This window comes from Anabrus simplex, chromosome 7 (genome assembly GCF_040414725.1).
Source record: "Anabrus simplex isolate iqAnaSimp1 chromosome 7, ASM4041472v1, whole genome shotgun sequence".
NCBI classification, from domain to species: domain Eukaryota; kingdom Metazoa; phylum Arthropoda; class Insecta; order Orthoptera; family Tettigoniidae; genus Anabrus; species Anabrus simplex.
Window position 1 is genome coordinate 8,230,545 of NC_090271.1, and position 20,903 is coordinate 8,251,447.

A 20,903-nucleotide genomic window follows, 5' to 3' on the forward strand; every position below is an offset into this window, starting at 1 on the left:
ACGCATTTTTAGGGCTGCCGACGGTGGGATTCAAACCCACCATCTGCCGCATGCAAGCTAACAGCTGCGCGACCCTAACCACATGGTCAACAAACTCGGTACTTGTAATATTGAATTTATCCCTCCACATATATTTGGCGTTAGGAAGGGCATCCGGTCGTAAAGCAGGCTCCAGTCCACATGCGCTGCACAGTTGGCACCCGACTTCACAAGGATGTGACCATGGTCGGTCCCCTGTCAAAGAGAATAAGTTGTCTGCTAGCAAGTTGCCTCTATCTCGCGCTAGTGTTAGTGTCGCTCCATCTGTCAAGTGAAGGAACGTTTCTCGTATTAGAACTTCGCGATTGTATATATTAACTGTGGTTACACTGAGAGTTGAGAGGAGACTGTAATTTGCTCTTATTTTCAAAAGGGTTTATGCGACACCTTTTAGTAAATAATAATAATTATCAGTTGATTACCATTACCAGCAGAGTTCAATAAGAACAAATAAAGGTGTAAATAAAAAAAACCTCACGGACTTCTTGACGTGTGATGAGGTAAGACTTCTTACTTAGCTTTGCTCAAGAATACTTTTTTAATTTTAATACTGGAGAGTGCATGGTAGTGGTACTGTATTTGTTGTGTTAATAGGGTAAAGATCGAGATTATTAAAGAATGGTGTTAAGCTAACATAGTAGATACACGATTCTGGCTTGGGAGTTGAGAATAGAAGAGGGTGAAAGTTCGTTTCCAGTCATTCAGGACCTGATTTTCCATGAATTTTTACCCCAGAGGAACGTTACAATCTTAGTTCTTATTCATTACAAGGATAACTGGTATCTGGGTTGTATGACATACCCTTCTGCCTTGCGTGTTGTACATCAGTTTTTTATCTCTGCATGACAGGAAGTGCACTATATGCAGCTTGTCTCCATGTTTTTCGATTTCTACTTGGGTTCTGTGGTTCTTATTCCGAAGATCAGTCTCTTGATCCAGTCTGTGTTCAGTGTATTTCTAGTTGTTGATGATTGATAATCTGAATGTTGGGAATACTTTGATAACTTAAAGAAGGTTATTTCTGATCTATGGTGACTGGTTTGGAATGATATTGTATATTGTATCTAGCAGTAACTTAACAAGAGTCACACTAAGAATCATACATCATCTTCATTGTAGATTGTTATGCCTTTCAGAATTCAGTCTGCAATCGTCTGTGAATTTACTGAACACTGCCACGATCCTCCATTTGTAACTAGCTCTGCAGCAAGTTTAGTTCCATACAGTGCCTCTATTCTTTAAATCATTAGATACCTAGTCTGTCAAGATCTTGGTCTTACGTTAGGCCTACTTCTCTTAATCTCCATGACTGAGTCCATTACATGTGGTGCTTTGGTAAGTGGTGGTGTTATTGGAATCCAAAAAATGTTGCACGTTATAAATTTCATATTAGAGCCCATATTGTCAAGGTAACAATGTGTGAAAATTTAAATTCGTAATTCCACCTTTACAATTCTATAATGTATTGTATTGTACATTATTGTAAAGGTGGAATTATAAATTTAAATTTTCACATGTTTAAAAAAAGTGCTACAATTCATGAAGTAGCAGGGAGTGAGAGATCCTCCCTCAATGATTACTACGGGCTCAAAAACCAACCCCAAAATGTATTGTTACTTAAATAGAAGAATTAAAACCGAACTACCTGAAAGTACAACATGCAAGCATTTTCTTTGTTGCTATTGGCCAGCTGCATCAGCTGTCATGAAGAGCTGATAGAGCTCCATGATGTGTAGCCAAAGAGTCACTACATTCCTAAGTTTGAAACAGACATGGTGGCTCCACCAGCAGATTGTATCCCCTGCGCAGTAGATCGTTAATTCACAGTTTCTCCATGTCCAGGCCAGACTATTGTTACAAAACAATGGCTCCTTTCGAGAGAGACTTTTCTATGGCCGTGACACATACTGTCTGCATGATTATCACAGGCCAACGTGTAATGCAAGTCTGTTTGGAGCATTGTGAAGTTGTTGGATCTGTAACCTATATTTCATGAACTGAAAATCAAAGCTTTACCCTATTATTCTTCTAGGTAACCTATACTCGTCCTTTCGCATCATCTGACCCCACTACCGAAGCCAGTTTATATATGCCATTTCATCCATCAAGTTCATTCCTAACTTAGCCTTTATCTCCTTGTTCCAAGTAGCCCCCTGCCACTGTTCCCACCTGTTTGTACTTAGCCTGAAAACAGACTGGTGTAATGAGTGTGTTGTCTGTGAGCTGACTTTCTTACAATACTTATTCTGCCATCAGTTCTCACTGTAGGCCAATTGTCAGTATAAATGCCTTCGCTTGTTTTCAATAATCTACCCTTATTCCCTCAGTTGTCAGCTCCATAGCTAAATGGTTAGCATGCTAGCCTGTGGTCACAGGGGTCCTGGGTTAGATTCCTGGCAGGGTCAGATATTTTAACCATAATTGGTTAATTTTGCTGGCACAGGGGGCTGGGTGTATGTATTGTATTCATCATCATTTGATCCTCATCACGACACGCAGGTCGCCTACGGGTGTTAAATGAAAAGACCTCCACTTGTCAAGCCAAACTTGTCCTCGGACATTCCTGGCACTAAAAGCCATATGCCATTTCATTTTCCTTCCCTCAGTATGGCTAACATCTTTTCCCTTGGTACTCTGTCATATTCCTTCTCAAGGTCCACAAGACATAAACAAAGTAATATATGACGTTTAGCCCTATTGTCAACTTTGAACAGTTTAAAGATCATCATTTCCCCTTATCCAGCTCCTGCTGGGTCGGGGTATTTATGGTACCTCTCCATCTTCCTTTTTCCTTCCACCATTCCTCTTCCACGATCTTGTCCCAGTCTAAATTTTGTCTTCTTATGCCGCTCTTCATTGATTCAATCCACCTTGTTCTAGGTCTTTGCCTCCAGCATCTCTCTTGGAATTTTATTCTCCTCCATCCTATTTACATGTCCAAACCACCTTAGTTTATTCTTTTCAACTCTCTCTCTTTTTTTAGCTTTCCTATCCCAACTTCCTTCCTAACATCTTCATTTCTCACTCTTTCTTTCCTATCATACTACTAAGGAATTTCATCTCACTGGCTTGAATTATACTCTCTTGCCTGCTAGTCGAAGTCTAAGTCTCAGCTGCATAAGTCAGTATGGGTACATAGTACATTTTGTACATTATCTCTTTACTTTTCCTTGGTACTTCTTTGCTCCAAACATGTTTTCTTACACTTTGGTAGAATGCATTACCCTGCTGTACCCTCCTGCTAATCTCCATTAATTCATCTGCTAGGTATTTAAAGCTGTCCACAATTTCCAGACTCTGACTTCCAATTTTCACAGTGCCCTTTCCTTGCCTTTCCCCTCTCGACATCACCAAAGTCTTGCTTTTCTCTGTACTGATTTTCATGCCATACTTCTCAATTTTTTCGTTTAGTACATCTAGTTGTTGTTGTTGTTGTTGTTGTACTTATATGTTGTTCTTTCCCAAGATCACATCATCATCTGCAAATAGCAGTATCTTTATCTCCATAGGCTTCCTTTGTTTCCTTTACAATTTTGTCCATGACCATAATAAACAAAAGAGGTGACAGCACACACCCCTGTCTTAGTCCAGTCTTACTCTTAAACCATTCTGTCTTTCCAACTGGCGTCAGTACTCTGCTAACACAGTTGTTGTACATTGCTTGCACCATTTCTAACATTTTTCTTCTGAGTTTCTTTTTAACCATGGTTTCCCAAACCTTCTCTTGGGTACACTATCATACGCCTTTTCTATATCTGTGAAACTCGTGACCAGATCCTTTCCATATTCCCAGTTCTTTCCATCAGCTGTCCCATGCTAAAGATTGGGTCCACTGTAAATCTTTCACTCCTGAAGCCATATTGTTCCTCTTGTAACTCTCCTTCAATCTTTCTTCTCATTCTTCTTTCTAATATCCTTTCCAGTATTTTAACTACCTGCGATATAAGTGTGATTCCTCTATAGTTACCAGAAACTTTCTTGTTCCCTGTCTTAAATACTTTTTTCCAGTCTGCTGGTACACATTTGTGTTTCCACATACACTTAAATAGTCGATACAACCATTGCATAACAACAGATCCAGCAGCCATTATCATTTCCACACTGATTTCATCCATCTCTGTTGCTTTTCCCATCTTCATCTTTTGTACTACTAACTCCACCTACAGCATTGTTATATCATCCTCTATTGTTGAGTCCTCACACTGTATTGCTTCTATCTCCCCTGTACAGTTGTTCACATTCAGTAGCTTATCAAAATACTCCTTCCATCTTCTCTTTATCTCTTCTGGGTGTGTAAACAGTTTCCCATCTTCCTTTTTTACTAGCTTCGTGGTAACTCGTTCTGTCCTCTTATCAAAATATTAGAAAGATTCTTTGTTACTGTTCAGAAAGGTTTCCCTGCCACTTGACCAAGCCTTGCCTTCCCACTGTATTTCATCATTTAAGGTGTAATGCCATCTATTGCAGCTGTTTTATAACAACAGAGTTTATTTACCACCCTTTTCACTTCAAGTGTGATTTCAGTAACGTAACTATCCTCCTTTCTATGAGCTTGGTTGTTCGCGATGTCAGAAATATTTCCTTTTACACTGACAAGATTGTAAAAATATTCCTTCCATCTGGACAGTGATGCCCTGGGATCTGTTATGATTTCACCTGATTTACCCAGAACATTATTCATTTCCTTTTTCACCTTACTTTATAAGATTCTTTATTACTGTTCAGAAAGGTTTTTCTGCCACTTGACCAAGCCTTTCCAGGTTATCACCAAAATGAAATGAAATGGCTTATGGCTTTTAGTTCCGGCAGTGTCAGTTTTCCCATGACTACTTCTTGAATTCTACAATTAGTTGTTTTACTCGGTGTTTTGAACTTTCTTACTGTCTACTGTTGGAACTTTTCACTAATCATATATATATATATATACACATATATATCATGCTATTTTTTCGGGGTGTCGATCCATGTGGATCTTTTGCCCCTTCTGGCACCATATTGTATGAACCTGCATGTAATTGGAATGGCAGTAGTGTGGATGTTGTGTGTGAGGAAAGGAAGATTAAGGATGTCACAAACACCCAGTCCCCAGGCCAGGGATATTAATCATTACAATTAAAAACCCCTGATCCGGCCGGGAATCGAACTCGGGGCCACCAGGTGATAAGCAGACGCATTGCCCCCTACACTGCGGGGCCGGACGTCATATTCATATACTTCTGTCTAATTTTCTCATCCTGGAGATTCTCAACCATTATCTGCAGGCAGATTTCACTTTTTCTATCCTAAGCCTAGAGATACTTAGTTCACTACAGACCAGATAGCGAATTCCTGGACATTCCTAACAGATTTCCGTAATTGAAGGTTGGTTATGATATAGTCTAGCATGGATATCTCGCATGTACCGTATGCTTGAAGAATGTTTTCGTAACTATTAATCCCATAGAAGCACAGAAGTCCAGTAAATGCTTCTTTTTCCTGTTAGCTTCCATATCTTCCCCATCATTACCGATCACCTTTTCATATACTTCAGTTCTATTTTCAGCTTGCAATGAAATCTCCCATTAGCACTTTTGTGTACTACCAGTTGTCACTGATTATGATGTCATTCAGTGGTTTGTAAAACTTGTCAATTTCATCCTCAGTTGCACCCTCACATGATGTGTAGAATGAGACAGTTCTCACCCTAATTCCTGCTATTTCTACCTGCTTCATTTGCTCATGTACATGCCTTACTAAGGTGTTCCTGATGAACATTCCTACCCTACACTCTGCCTTCCCGGTTTTACACTTGTTAGAATAATTTATAACCTCCTATCTCTTCCTCGTTATCTGTCCTTACCTGATGATCTATCACTAATTCTTGACTCATTCAGATGTATCCTCTTTGCTGACTCAGTCAGTTCTAGTTTCTTTCTTCCACAAGCCCCATTAATATTGACAGCTCTCTATTGAATTCCATTTAATTCACCAAGTTGTTTCTAAAGAGTTCCTCCCTATCAAACGGAAGTAGGACTGTGTTACTGTCGAGTCCAAGTCCGAGTCTAACTTAAATTATTCTGAGCTCCGTAAATTTTGTGAAGCAGGATGCTATCTTACTTACGCATAGTTTCAGTGAGACCACCAGTGAATTGTATAGTCGGGTAAAAATATACACCACGCACTGCAAGCTTTGTAACGTTATAAGGAAGTAGGAATTGCAAAATTCCTTTCAGAGGAAAGATGTGTTCATTGCGATGCCCCCTACCAGGAGTACATTTACTGTTATAACCTACTGAAGAGCAGCACATGGCATTCTCCATTGCTGAAGTAGCTACTAGCATTGCTATTGGCCAACGTAAAATGAGATGGTGACATGATGATATAGATATTGATTCCCATAGGGAATCTGAAATATCTATCCCGAATGAGTAAATTTATAATACCAATATAAATGGTCTGTTATTGGACATTATAAATTTTCCAGCTAACTCATTCCTGGTTGCCAGCGTTTTGCCCTCGTGTGCTAGGCTGGGCTCGTTAGTTGGTATCTAGCATACCCACCAAGACGCATGGCTAGTGCATATCGTGGAGGCCACTGTATAGGCTACTTGAAGCCACCATGAGAGACTTAAAATGTCTCGCTACCAAAAACTGATGCCTGCTTGGCCATCAGATGATATAGATGTTGATTCCCATAGGGAATCAATAACGGACCATTTATATTGGTATTATGGTGACATAATTCGCAGTAATGATAATTACATTCTGTTACCAAATCCCACAGTAAAAACACTAGTAAATAGAACCTGTAAAAGAGTGTACTGTCTGCAGGCAAGAAAAAAGGTAATTTTTCTTTCCACCACTAGCGCACATAGAAGTGGAAGTAGACAGGTTGGCAGCTTTGTACACCGCCCACTCACGTCATCCGCGAGAAGGAAACACGACTGTCATTCCGCGTTGAAGATGTTTGCGATACAGGTGGTGACCCGTGGCGCTGATGTTGAGGTGAGCAGGATACAGTTTTAATGTATAGCCCTGTCCATTTGAGCACAAAGAGGGCCACGACTCGGAATATGTCCGAGATACCCACTCCCATACCATAGCAACTGGTATCCCAACTCTCAGGACCAATTACTGTTCAAGGTCAAACTGCCATTGCCCATGGTTCACAAAATAGGAGTCACTAGAAGTAAATTAGGAATATCCCTGGAAGCAGTCCATACCATTATTTTGTTGTGAATTAAAATTTTCCAAAGAGTGCTGAAAACACACACACGCACACTGCTTATTTAGTGATAAAAATGTGTTTTTCTGATTATTATTAGTAGTAGTAAATTGTAGTAAAATTTTGTTGTATTTTTCTGAACTGAACATATGTAAACAATATCTATTCTTTCACGCACATTCTATCACCAGAATACAAGCACTTCATTGTTTTCCAGATTATCACAAAACCATATATTTTCAACACACTTTCCTGGAAACCCATAACCCACAGCTAAACCCTTCAGCAGCTGCATCTCACAGTCCTTATTTTCAAAAACAACTTTTACTTGCAATTGTACCTGGTTCAATATAGCCTCATAGAAAATATTGCTTTGAAAGTCTATTAGGTAGTGGTATCGTATTTAAATGTTCTGCAATATCATTGTCAACTTTCGCAGTTAATATATTAGGAAGGTAGAAACGTTTCGGTGCCACTTAAAATTGTGCTGGATCAACTTCCAACAGCTTTTTTAAGTTTTTCTGTCTATTTTTAAAGTGTTCCTACTTGAACTATGTTTTGCATACCTGTGGTGGTATCAGCCAATTTATGAAATAGCGCATTGACCATGGGAATGAGTTCAGGTGCTGTGGGCTGGTGTGATAAGAATGTTAGAATATATCGTGTTGGTTATACGCACCAAACTAAGATGCACATATTTTTTAAATTATGCTGACATTCACTGCTTAAAGATTATACAATAGTAGTTACTTGTTAAATATTTTTTCATCCACACTGAAATTTATGGACAGTCCAAGTATTTTACCTACAACACGTTTTTGTTGCATTAACAATTTTCTCCGTGTCAGTCTTCAATTTCTTTGCAGCCTAGGAAAGTGTCTACAATGGATTATTGCCATTTCATTTCCCCTTTTTTTAAAAATCTAACGCCTTCTTTTCCAACTGTTTGCAGGGTTTTTCACACGTATCCTTCCATTCCCAGTTTATTTTGTACATTATAATAATAGGGGAGATTATTACTTGAAACTTAAACAAGAAAGTATCAGTAAAAAGTAGTACAACTCAAACCCACACCATCCACAAGGTCCAGAAACAACCAACCTCACATCCCTGAGAGAGTGTCCCTCAGGTGAGAAGGTTAGTAGCGTGTCCGCCCCCAAAAGGGGAGATAAAGCGAACACCATAGAGTGGGCAGAAAGGTCAAGCAAAACAACAACACACAAGAATCACCAAACAAGAGGAAAAGAACACTTACCTTGGAAGAAGGGAAGCAGATAGAGGCCGCGGTCAGAAATTAAATAAGAAACAGTGACAGTGCGTCATTGACTTAGTGAAATGAAAATCCACCATTAGTAAGAAAATAAATGACTTTAATTCACCTTATTTCAAAAAATAAATATATTGCAAAATTAAAGGAGAAAATGGAATTTAACTTGAAATTAAAGGTCTTGAAATATTATTTAACTCTCTGGATAACTCAAATAAACAATGAAAAGTCTTCCAGTAGTGGAATGCTCAGACCAATAAATGAAAACCCAATTAACTTAATTAAATAAAATTAATAGTTTTGAAATGACATTAATTTAGAAGGACAACACATATAAATTCAATAAATAAGTTTTAAAAGAAAATAGAACACTGACCTCGATAAGAAAACTAATGAAATACAATAATTAAAGCTTAAATACTCGACCGGTCACCTACTCTAAAATTGTTAAACTTAAAATCTAGAAAAGTTAGGCCTATGTTGTAGTAAAATTCACCACAAGATAACTCTTACTGGACGGCGAGCCTTCGCAAAGGATAGTCTACCAAAACACGCGAAACCACATTTCAAAATTTACAGAACCGGGAAGAATAACTGGTGAAATAAATATAAGTTGAGTTTACACTTAGAACCAACAATCAAATCAATCGCATTAAGCAATGTACCACAAGGACACCACGCCCCGAATAAAATCCAAGTTACCCAACAATCCCTGGTAGAGATAACTTTTGCCACTTCTGACCAAGATTTTCCTTGAAATTTTTCAGTTCTTAGATTTAAAAAAGAGTAACTTACAGTTTTCGATCCATGAACAGGGAAGAGACGCCGCGAGCTACATTCAGTTACCTTACTCAACCAGGCTTCAAGTCGAATATAAAATGCAGTTTAACTGCTCGTGCACCAATCTGAAATTAATCGAGGCCAGCTTCAAGGTTTGTAGGGCAGCAAATGCCCGCAGGGGCCTGGTGTTTTCCATTATCGAAGCTACTGCCCCGAACCATACCTCCGGTCCAACACACACGACTTCCTTCCATGGCGATTCAATTCGAACTCCCGGCGTCTTCACGCCTCGCAGCGGGGCTTGCCGTGCGCACAAGCTCAGAACTCATCGGGCAGACATGAAAGTTTAAAGCTTAGTTGCCAGAGCCTAGCACTCCACAGTGCGACAAGATAGGGTAATCGAAATCAAACAAGAACGGCGAGAAATTTCACATTAAATGTGAAACGATAATGTTCTTTCACAAGGTTCATTGCCACAAATTTCTAGGAGTACAGGACCCAGTTGAAAGGGTTTACTTGGGAGGTTAGGTACCTTAAATACCGTCACACAACTAAATTGAAACAAGCACAACATATCACTTGGCCAACCTACAAGAAGAAATCTCTCTCGATAAATGCAAAATTCAAACACTACACCTCCATTATTAAACCTGAAGCTACGTATGCTAGAGAAACACTATTCAATTTCAACACCAAATCAACAACATATAAATTACAGAAGACAAAGAAGAATCTTTAGAACAATCATAAACAAAAAATACAAAGTAGATGGACAATGGCGATTATTACCTAATGAATTTGTATTCCAGGAAACTGAGTCAATAATAGACACAGTGCGGAAAAGGAGGGTTGCATTTTTCTGCTACATATCAAGACTACCAGAAACCAGGGCACTGAAACATCTTTTCAACTACTTTTGGAAAAGTAAAACCAAGAATAATTGGTTCAAGGAAGACCAAGATGATTTAGATGAGCTAGGCTTGACAATGCAGCAAATTGAAGACCGAGAAGAGAAGAGGATGCTGAGAAACAGAGACCTGAGACTTAAACTAAAAACTTTTACATGCAAACAGTGCACCATAACTGAAGAAGGGCAGCCAGGTCAGAAAGAATGAAGCAGTTCTGGGAGCAGAAGAAGAAACATAAGCCAAATTTGTAGTCAATACTCTGAAGATTTAAATGTATATGGATTGATTAAAGTGCTCCAATTATTATTAATAATAATAATAGGTGGTTTGCAACAGAGATGATATGGTCAAATTTTGAGAGATGCCAATAATGAAATCATCTTGGGTGTGGAAGAGAAACTCAAACGATGGAAGAATACATAGAAATTCTGTTCAGAGATGACAGAAATGATCCTCCTTCACCTGACGGTAGAATAAATGAAAATAGCCCTGAAATAACAAAAAGTGAAGTTGTACATGCCGTAAAACTTCAAAAGAATGGTAAAGCAACTGGACCAGACGGTGTATACGCCTAAGTTTTCAAAGTAATAACAGAACAGGAATCTACCGGCCTCAATATCTTAACATCATTATTCAATCAAATATATGTATCAGGAGAAATACCATCAGACTGGCTGAAATCAACCTCATACCACTACCGAAGAAGCCTAACTCGTATCAGTGCGATGATTATCGTATGATAAGTTTGATGCCTCACGTGCTTAAAATATTCTTGCGAATCATTCACACTAGAATATATAAAAAATGTGAATCCCACATGGATCAGAATCAGTTCGGTTTCCGAAATGGCGTTGGTACACGTGAGGCACTCTTTTCGTTAAATGTGTTGTTACAGAGGTGCAGAGATATGAATGTTGATGTCTATGCCTGTTTTATAGACTATAAGAAAGCTTTTGATTGTGTCAGGCACAATAAGCTGATAGAGATTCTGAGATCAACAGGTATTGACTCCGGTGACTTACGTATAATCAGTAACCTGTACTGGAATCAGTTTGCAAATGTCAAAACTGATCAAGGAAGGTCAGAAACTGCTTTGATCAGCAAGGGTGTCTGCCAGGGTGGTGTACTGTCACCTTTGTTGTTTAACATTTACTCAGAGGCAATCTTTAAAGAAATATTGGCAGACCACGCTGGGATCAAAATTAATGGGAAAATCAACAACATCAGATATGCAGATGATACTGTTGTCATAGCTGATGACATGCCTGCCCTTCAGTGCAGATCTCTGGAGACAAAGGCTGAAATCCCGTAAGCCACCGATGAAAACAGCTAAGAATCTAATGGATGCTGGTTTCAATTTAAAAGAGGAATGGAAAGAGCAATGGATTCATACAGCTCCGGAGTGGCCAAGCCTCTTTAATCCAAACCATGCCCCAGCTGGTTTCAGCTTGCCAAGAAGAACGTGGGCATCACTAAACAGGTTCCGCACAAATTGTGGCATTCTCCCTTCACCAGTGGGGCTTCAGGGACTCTCCAGCGTGTGATTGTGGTGCTTTAGTCCAGACCATGCATCATATAATGGACGAATGCCCTCTGCGTGCTTATGGTGGAGACCGAAAAGACTTTGCTGATGTCTCAGTATCCCTAGTGCAGTGGATAAACAATTTAGATATTCATGTGTAATTGTTCCCTACTTACCTTGTATTCTTTGCAGGTTTTTCTTTTGTATAATTATATACTTGTCCATTCTGTAAATTCCATACGCTTAATAATAATAATAGTGCATGATAAACTCCTTAGTTCAGCACAGTGAAGAGTTGGGATTATATGTTAACCCCTCAAAGACGAAACTGGTGGTGTTCTCAAAGAAGACAATTCGGACAAATCTCACAATTAAAGATAAAATAGTAGAGCAAGTGTCTTCTCTCAAATATCTAGGTACCATCTTGGATGACCAATGTAACTCCAAACGGGAGATAATATCTAGAATTGAGCAAGCCAGGAAACAATTCATTACCATGAAGTTCTTTGTGAGGTCAGATCTCAGTCTCCAACTACGAATTCGTATGATCTGCTGCTATATATTTTCTGTTTTCCTATATGGATGTGAAAGCTGGACTCTGGATCCAATCATAGAATAACATATTGATGCCTTTGAAATGTTCCTGTATTGCCATCTCTTGTGGATATCCTGGATAATGAAAATCCCCAATGCCGAGGTCCTTTGTCGGATGAAAAAGCAAAAAGAACTACTGCTCACCATAAAACAGGAAAATACAATACCTAGGACATATCATGAGAGGTGAGAGGTATCAGTTATTACAGCTTATTATCGAAGGAAAGATACAGGGGAAGAGATCTGTTGGGAGAAGAAATAATTCATGGCTGAAAGACCTTCGAAGATGGCACTGCTGTACTTCAGAAGTGGCATTCCATTCTGCGCTGTCAAGATCAGAGCTAATTACGTGGATCGCCAACCTCCGCTTGGAGACGGCGTCTTAAGAAGAAGAAGAATAGAAGTGGACTGAGACAGGGAAGAGTTCTATCACCAATCCTGTTTACATTAGTAATGGATGACATGAAAACAGCAAAAGCAGCATATGGAGGAAGAGAAAATTAACATCTTGTTATTTGCAAATGATTTGCGATGTGGTGAGAAGACAACATGGAGGTTCAAGAACAGTTGGACGTGGTGAATGGGAAGATTGAAGAATGTGGATTGAAAATAAGTGTAGAAACAAAGTAGACTAGAGGGGAGAAGGAAGGGAAAGGTCAGATTATATGTGCAGAGAAGCGCCTGGAAGTAGTGGAGACGTTCAAATACCTGGGGGGTGAATTAATGGAAAATGCTCGACTGGATGCTGAAATTGGGAAGAGCTGGAAGCTGTTTCTATCATAGTGTAAGAAACATGTTATGGGACAAAGATGTGCCAACGGAAGCAAAGGAAACTATGTACAAGATGTATTACGTACCCATAACAACTTATTATATAAAATGAATTTCATCGTAAAGTCCGAATTGTCGTACGTATACTTTTAGGTTAAGTCAATATTCCACCTTTACAATACCATAAGTTTATTGTCTTTATTTAAACAACATTAACTATAACTGGACATTTTTCGTCTAACTTGTAGACATCATCAGCCTTAAGATATTTAAGAAAAAGCACAAAAAAGACAAGGACAGAACAACACATTAAAATAAATTGGGTTGCCGAACACGTCAACCAAAATAGCGAGTGTGTTCCAGATTGTTCCAAGTACGAACATTCAAAAGCTGTTGATGAACAAAATTAAAATCATACACATGAGACGATACAGTAAAGCTTGTTGTTAAAGTTCTTCTTGAGGGTGCCATTGACATGCAAATAACAAATCTACAGCTCCCTTATTTCCTAAAAAAGCCATTAACTCGTTAAAACAAAAAAATCAACGAGAACGATCTGATTATCACAAAAGCAGACAAAGGTAATGCCACAGTTATCATGAACAAAGAGACTTATATACGAAAAACCGAAACTTTCTTTTCCGATAATTCATTTAAACTGATGAAAAAAAAGATCCTACTAGCAACATTCAAAAGAGCTTAAAACAATTATTAAAACAAACGTCCTTTGTTTTAACTGAATATGAATCTCAGAAACTTATTAATATGAATCCTAGTATTCCCACAGCTAAAGCATTGCCAAAAGTCCACAAAACAGATATCCCCATAGGACCCATAGTAAACTATAGGAACAGTCCGACTTACAGAACCTCTAAATTTATCCACAACTTCTGGACGAAATACTTCAAGTTTGAAAATCCCAGTTCTATTAAGAATTCCATAGAATTTTGTAATTTGACTAAAAACCTAGAGTTGCAACCACAACAAAAAATGTACTCCTTTGACATAAAAAACATGTATTCTAATATACCGGTCAAAAAAACTTTAAAGATCATCAAGGACAACTTTCTAAAACACAGAAAATTAAGCTTACAAGAAATAGAAGAATTCTTAAATATTTTAGAATTTGTAACCTCCAGTAATTATTTTAATTTAAATGGTAAAATTTACAGGCAGGACAGTCTTCCTATGGGCTCCCCAGCTTCAGGAATAATGGCAGAAATTTATTTAGACTATTTGGAAAATTCTAAAATTCACAATAAAATTAAAGGTATTGTATTCTGGACGCGCTATGTCGATGATATATTTGCCATAATAGATCATAACATCTCCAATGGTGACATCGTTCCCGAACAGTTAAATGAAATCGATCCATGGATCAAATTCACTTCAGAAGTTAGAGTTAATAATTCTTTAAACTTCTTAGATATCACTATCAACAACAGCTCTAATAAATTCTCTTACACTATTTTCAGGAAGCACACCCAAACTGTTAATACCATTCGGCAAAATTCGATACATCCTGAATCTCAAAAAAGAGCAACCTTTTATAGTTTGATCCACAGAGCCTACCATATCCCTTTATCTGATGCAGATCGTAAAAAAGAACTCGACTCCATTTGCTTAATAGCGAGTAAAAATGGTTTTAGTAAGCATTTCATTGACAGGATAGTCAACAAAATTGTCAACAGACCCAGTTCAATCCTTCTTAGAGAAACAAAAAGAAAAACAGACAGCTATGCCTCTTTCACCTATACTAATAATAAGATTTACGAAATCACCAACGTTTTTAAGAAGCATAAGGTCAACATTGCCTTTACAACAATTAACAATAACATTAATCTCTTTTACAACCACCATAAAATCAATAACACTATGAACAAATACAATAAATCAGGTGTATATAAGTTGAATTGCAATCAATGTTCTGCGAGCTACATTGGGCAAACTGGAAGAGGCTTTTTTTATCAGATATAAAGAACATGTCAACGCCGTCAAACATGAAAGATACTCCGCCATGAGCACTCGTATGACAGAGTCCATCATTTCTTCACTTCCATAGAACAGGCCCTAAAAATTCTTTGTTTTCATAGTAAAGGCAGTTTACTTAACGTTTTAGAAAACATTTATATTAACATAGATCAAAAACGCAACCCCACTCATAATTTAAATGAGATTTCAGAAACTATGAACGTAATTTTTGAGGCATTACTCAACAGTTCCTATTTCGACAAACATTCAAACAAGCTTCCACGTGATCGCTCCCCATCTATTGATTCCAACCTTCCCCTAATTTCCCCTCACACTGGCTCCCATCACACACGTCCTCCATAGTTCATCCTCAGGCAGAGGAAAAAAAAAACATGCAAGTAATCAGATGTGCCACAATCTTCCTTTTTTTTCATTCTTTCGTTTTCATATCGTAAAAGCTTGCTTAATTTCAATTTTTTCAATTTTTATAATAATCTTTATTCTCATTCTAGGGCCGTCCACTGTATTTTTACGTATGTCATACTATCTGATATTCCGCCTAGTGTTAATAAGAAATGTCAACCTTGCACCAATATGACGTTCTTTACATCTTCTCCCTGGATTCCCTACACATGCTTGTTGATCGTCTTTTTTCTGCTACAAATAACATTATGCACTTCATTATCAGCTTTTGCCGACGCACCTGAATGCTGCATGTCAACGGCATCCTCAAGAAGAACTTTAACAACAAGCTTTACTGTATCGTCTCATGTGTATGATTTTAATTTTGTTCATCAACAGCTTTTGAATGTTCGTACTTGGAACAATCTGGAACATACTCGCTATTTTGGTTGACGTGTTCGGCAACCCGATTTATTTTAATGTGTTGTTGTGTCCTTGTCTTTTTTGTGCTTTTTCTTAAATATCTTACGGCTGATGATGTCTACAAGTTAGACGAAACATGTCCAGTTATAGTTAATGTTGTTTAAATAAATAGACAATAAACTTGTGGTATTGTAAAGGTGGAATAGTGGAATACTGACTTAACCTAAAAGTACCCATAACAACTTACGGAGCAGAAACTTGGACAATGACAAAGAAAGCTGAGAGTCAAATACAGGCAGCCGAAATGAAGTTCTTGAGGACTATGATAAAGGAGAGTAGAATAGACAAAATAAGGAATGAGAAAATCCGGGAAGAAATTGGAGTGGAAAAAATGAATGTTAGAATAGAGAAGAACCGATTAAGATGATTTGGGCACATAAAGTGAATGAGTGATGAAAGAATGCCAAAAAAGGTGATGGAAATACAAATGCAGGGAAGGAGAGGCTGCAGAAGACCATGATTGAGATGGAAGGACACAATCAAATGCAGTATTAGAGAAAGAAACCTGGACTGGGACGTAGTGTTGGAGGAGTGGTGGAAAGACTGAAGAAAGTGGAGAGGAGCCATATTTGCCCCTACCTGGCTACAGCTGGATAATGGGAAATGGTGATGATGATGGTGATGGTGATGAAGCTTATAATAGGAGAATAATGAACTCTGTTACGGAGGGTAAGAGAAGTAGGGAGGGAGCAAGACGACGATGGTTAAACTCAGTTTCTAACGATTTAAAGATAAGAGATACAGAACTAAATGAGGCCACAGCACTAGTTGCAAATAGAGGATTGTGGCAGCATTTAATAAATTCACAGAGATTTGCAGACTGAACGCTGAAAAGCATAGCAGTTTATAATGAAAAATGAAATGGCGTACGGCTTTTAGTGCCGGGAGTGCCCTAGGACAAGTTCGGCTCGCCAGATGCAGGTCTTTTTATTTGACGCCTGTAGGCGATCAACGCGTCGTGATGAGGATTATGATGACGACGGCACATACACCCAGTCCCCTTGCCAGGGGAATTAACCAATTATGGTTAAAATTTCCGACCCTGCCGGGAATCGAACCCGGGACCCCTGTGGCCAAAAGCCAGCACGCTGACCATTTAGCCATGGAGCCGAACATAGTCTATAATGATGATGTATGTATATATTGAAGTAGTATGCAGCAATGTGGTTAAACACTATACACTTCTTGAAATATATTATTCAATAATTTACAACCGATTTGCAGCGTTCTCCCTAGGACTTTTCTAATGGGCGCACCGCCCAGCCGTTTTCACTGACCGCCCAGCTATCATAACCTAGATATCTGCTAGTTACATAATATTTCTAGTTGCTTTACGTCGCACCGACAAAGATAAGTCTTATGGCGACGATGGAATAGGGAAGGGCTAGGAGTGGGAAGAAAGCGTCCGTGGTCTTAATCGAGGTACAACCCCAGCATTTACCTGGCGTGAAAATGGGAAAACACGTAAAACCATCTTCAGTGCTGTCCACAGTGGGGGTCGAACCTTCTATTTACCGACTGCAAGCTCACAGCTGTGCTCCCTCGGTTTACGTAATATTAATACATATTTCAGTTATTGAAAACGTACAAGCTATTTTCCAGTCCGTAACCGGGTCAGGGATGGAAAGAATGAAGCCCCCTCTTGCGGGGAGGATAGGAATTGTGCCGGCTGCCAAAGCCTGACGTAGTCCACTGGGGCAACGATTAATGACTGACAGATGAAATGAAATGATATTGAAGAGTGTTGCTGGAATGAAAGATGACACGGAAAACCGGAGTACCCGGAGAAAAACCTGTCCCACCTCCGCTTTGTCCAGCACAAATCTCACATGGAGTGACCGGGATTTGAACCACGAAACCCAGCGGTGAGAGGCCGGCGCGCTGCCGCCTGAGCTACGGAGGCTCACATATTTAAGTCATTATGTGTTCCAAATTAAAATGTAAACACTGTCAAACTGTTTATTTAAATGAAACACCTTCATTATTGTCAGCATAACTGCGCGAGTTACATCGGAGTTCAGCTTATCCCGTAGTGTCGTGCGCGAGCGATGTCTGGATTAGCGTGGAATCGTGTGCGAGCACTCGATTCCGCGGGACGTAACAAACCCGTCTGGCTCTCCACAGCAACCGGGTGATTATGAACGAGCAGTAGAACACTAGAACTTCAAACTACTCTCTTACATCCTCTTCGTGTTAACACTAAAATAGTTCATTTTTGCAGTTAATGTTTACCTGTCTATTGTTATTGTTAATGGCCTGAGGGGTATGAGTTGAAATTTTATTATAATTATTTTTTACGTAGTATTCCCCGCCCGGCTACTCATTCCTACCACCCAGCTAACGAAAATTTCTGGGGAGAACACTGGATTTGTGAAGCAGTATCTTACCAGTATGGACTGACTCACCTACATCAACAACAGGCGGTCTACTACTCATAACTCGTTCTATGACTGGTCACATACAAAATACTCAGTACACCAAAAGACCCCACAGTAATAAACTGACTATCAACACATCGCTCTGCTAAACCACGATTGATCTGCCAATGCAGTATCAGCAATACAACCCCATAACAACTCGCTGACGAGGCATGAAGGGTTAGAATTTGTTTAGATGTTCTTATTGATCACTCATGGTAATGACATCTGTGTTATTCTGGGAGTAACACGATAAGTTATTGTATGAATGTCAGCTAATTAAATGATAACATGGGTGGTGTGGGAAATGTTGCATGATTTAAGATACCGTTAAGGCCACGGTCGCTTCTTTCCCACCCCTAGCCCTTTCCTACCCCATCGTCGCCATCAGACTAATCTGTGCCGGTGTGACGTAAAACATGTTCTAAAAAAATACATATGAGAGGCCATGTTACATTTCTTATGTGTACTTTCATTAGTCGAATTATATTATGAAATGTCTTCATAATAGTAGTTACCGTACATGGTACCAAATTGTTCTTTTGTATTTTGCTACAAGTTGTGCCTGATGTCACAAGTTAAATAATGCAAAATTATATTAATATTATTTATTTTCACTGTTTACGCCCACATCGGAGAACCAAAATCAACCTTATACAGTAAACATACATACAACGTGCGTTCCATAAGTAATGCGATCAATTTTTTTCTGACACAACTGTACACCACTGCGTGTTCTAACCTGCTGGGCTAGGTGGAGGGGGGTGTTAGCTTCAAACGCTCTTTGTCTCATTCGGCAGCGAGCTGCCGGAGAGTCAGGACGCGCATTTCCATCAAGCCCGTTTTGAGTTCATGTAACACGGCACAATGGATCGTTCTGTAGAGCAACGGTACGCTATCAAATTTTGCGTTAAACTTGGGAAGTCCGCCACCGAAACGTTTCCATTACTTCAGCTGGCCTTTGGTACTGATTGCTTGTCCAAATCACAAGTTTTCCAATGGCACAAGTTGTTCATGGAGGGCCGATAGGAGATCACCCATGAACCTCGCAGTGGACAGCCATCAACCTCACGAGTCGACGAAAATGTGACGCGTGTGCGCTATTGTTTGAACTCTGACAGATGGCTGAGCCTTCAATTGATAGCACAAACTCTAAACATGGTAAAAACAACCATTTTCCGCATTGTGACTGAAAAGGAGAGTCTCGCGCTGCCGAAGTGACATCAAGGACTGGTGGAAAGTTCATCACGACAATGCGCCTAGTCACAGCGCCTTCATTGTCAACGACTTCCTGGCCAGGACCAATACCCTATTGGTTCCCCAGCCTCCCTACAGTCCTGACCTGGCTCCCACTGAATTTTTTTTGTTTCCTCGTTTTAAAAGGTGTCATGAAAGGAAAACATTGGGACACGATTGAAAGACTCCAGGCGCATGTTACATCGGCTCTAAAGGACATTCCAGAAAAGGCCTTCCAGGATGCCTTCCAGGCATGGAAACACCGCCTCCAGAAGTGTATCGACACAAGAGGGTGCTATTTTGAAGATTTTTGATTATTTGTACGAATATATTCAATAATTTATTTTTTATGAATTTGGTCACATTATTTATTTATTTATTTATTTGTATATCATTATAGACTGTTATGTCTGTCAGCGTTCAGTCTGCAAGCCTCTGTGAATTTACTGGACATCACCACAATCCCATATTTGCAACTAATCCTGTGGCCTCATTTAGTTCTATACCTCTTATCTTTAAATCGTTAGAAACTGTGTCTAACCATCGTCGTCTTGGTCTCCCTCTACTTCTCTTACCCTCCATAACAGACTCCATTATTCTCCTTGGTAACCTATCCTCCTCCATCCGCCTCACATGACCCCACCACCGAAGCCGGTTTATGCGTACAGCTTCGTCCATTGAGTTCATTCCTAAATTAGCCTTTATCTCCTCATTCTGAGCACCGTCCTGCCATTGTTCCCACCTGTTTGTACCAGCAATCAATCTCTCTACTTTCATGTGTGTTACTTCTAACTTATGAATAAGATATCCTGAGTCCACTCAGCTTTCGCTCCCGTAAAGCAAAGTTGGTCTGAAAACAGACCGCCTTAAAGATAGTTTGGTCTGAGAGCTGACTTCCTTCTTACAAAATACTGTTGATCGCAACTGCGAGCTCACTGCATTAGCTTTACTCCACCTTGATTCAATCTCACTTACTATATTACCATCCTGGGAGAAATTATCTACCTGTTCTAGCTTTGTATTACCAATCTGACATTCAATTCTGTTGAATTTCTTACGTACTGACATCAATTTAGTCTTCAAAAGGCTAATTTTCATACCATACTCATCGCCTCTATTTTCAAGTTCCAAGATATTAGACTGCAGGCTTTCGGCACAATCTGCCATTAAGACCAAGTCGTCAGCATAGGCCAGACTGCTTACTACATTTCCACCTAACTGAATCTCTCCCTGCCATTTGATACCTTTCAGCAGATGATCCATATAAACTACGAACAGCAAAGGTGGAAGATTACAGCCTTGTGTAACC

At 39.3% G+C, this 20,903-nt stretch overlaps 1 protein-coding gene across 2 annotated transcripts in view; it reads left to right on the forward strand.

Annotated features, from left to right (window-relative positions):
• The first annotated feature begins 276 nt into the window (after nucleotides 1–276).
• LOC136877206 (nuclear transcription factor Y subunit beta) overlaps nucleotides 277–20,903 on the forward strand; it is a 199,798-nt gene continuing 179,171 nt past the window's right edge. Inside the window, exon 1 of one of the 2 annotated variants that reach the window (XR_010860742.2) lies at nucleotides 277–539. The gene's annotated coding sequence lies outside the window, so the exon portion shown is untranslated. The remainder of the gene's footprint in view (nucleotides 540–20,903) is intronic. The other variant, XM_067151039.2, reaches the window with a different exon arrangement.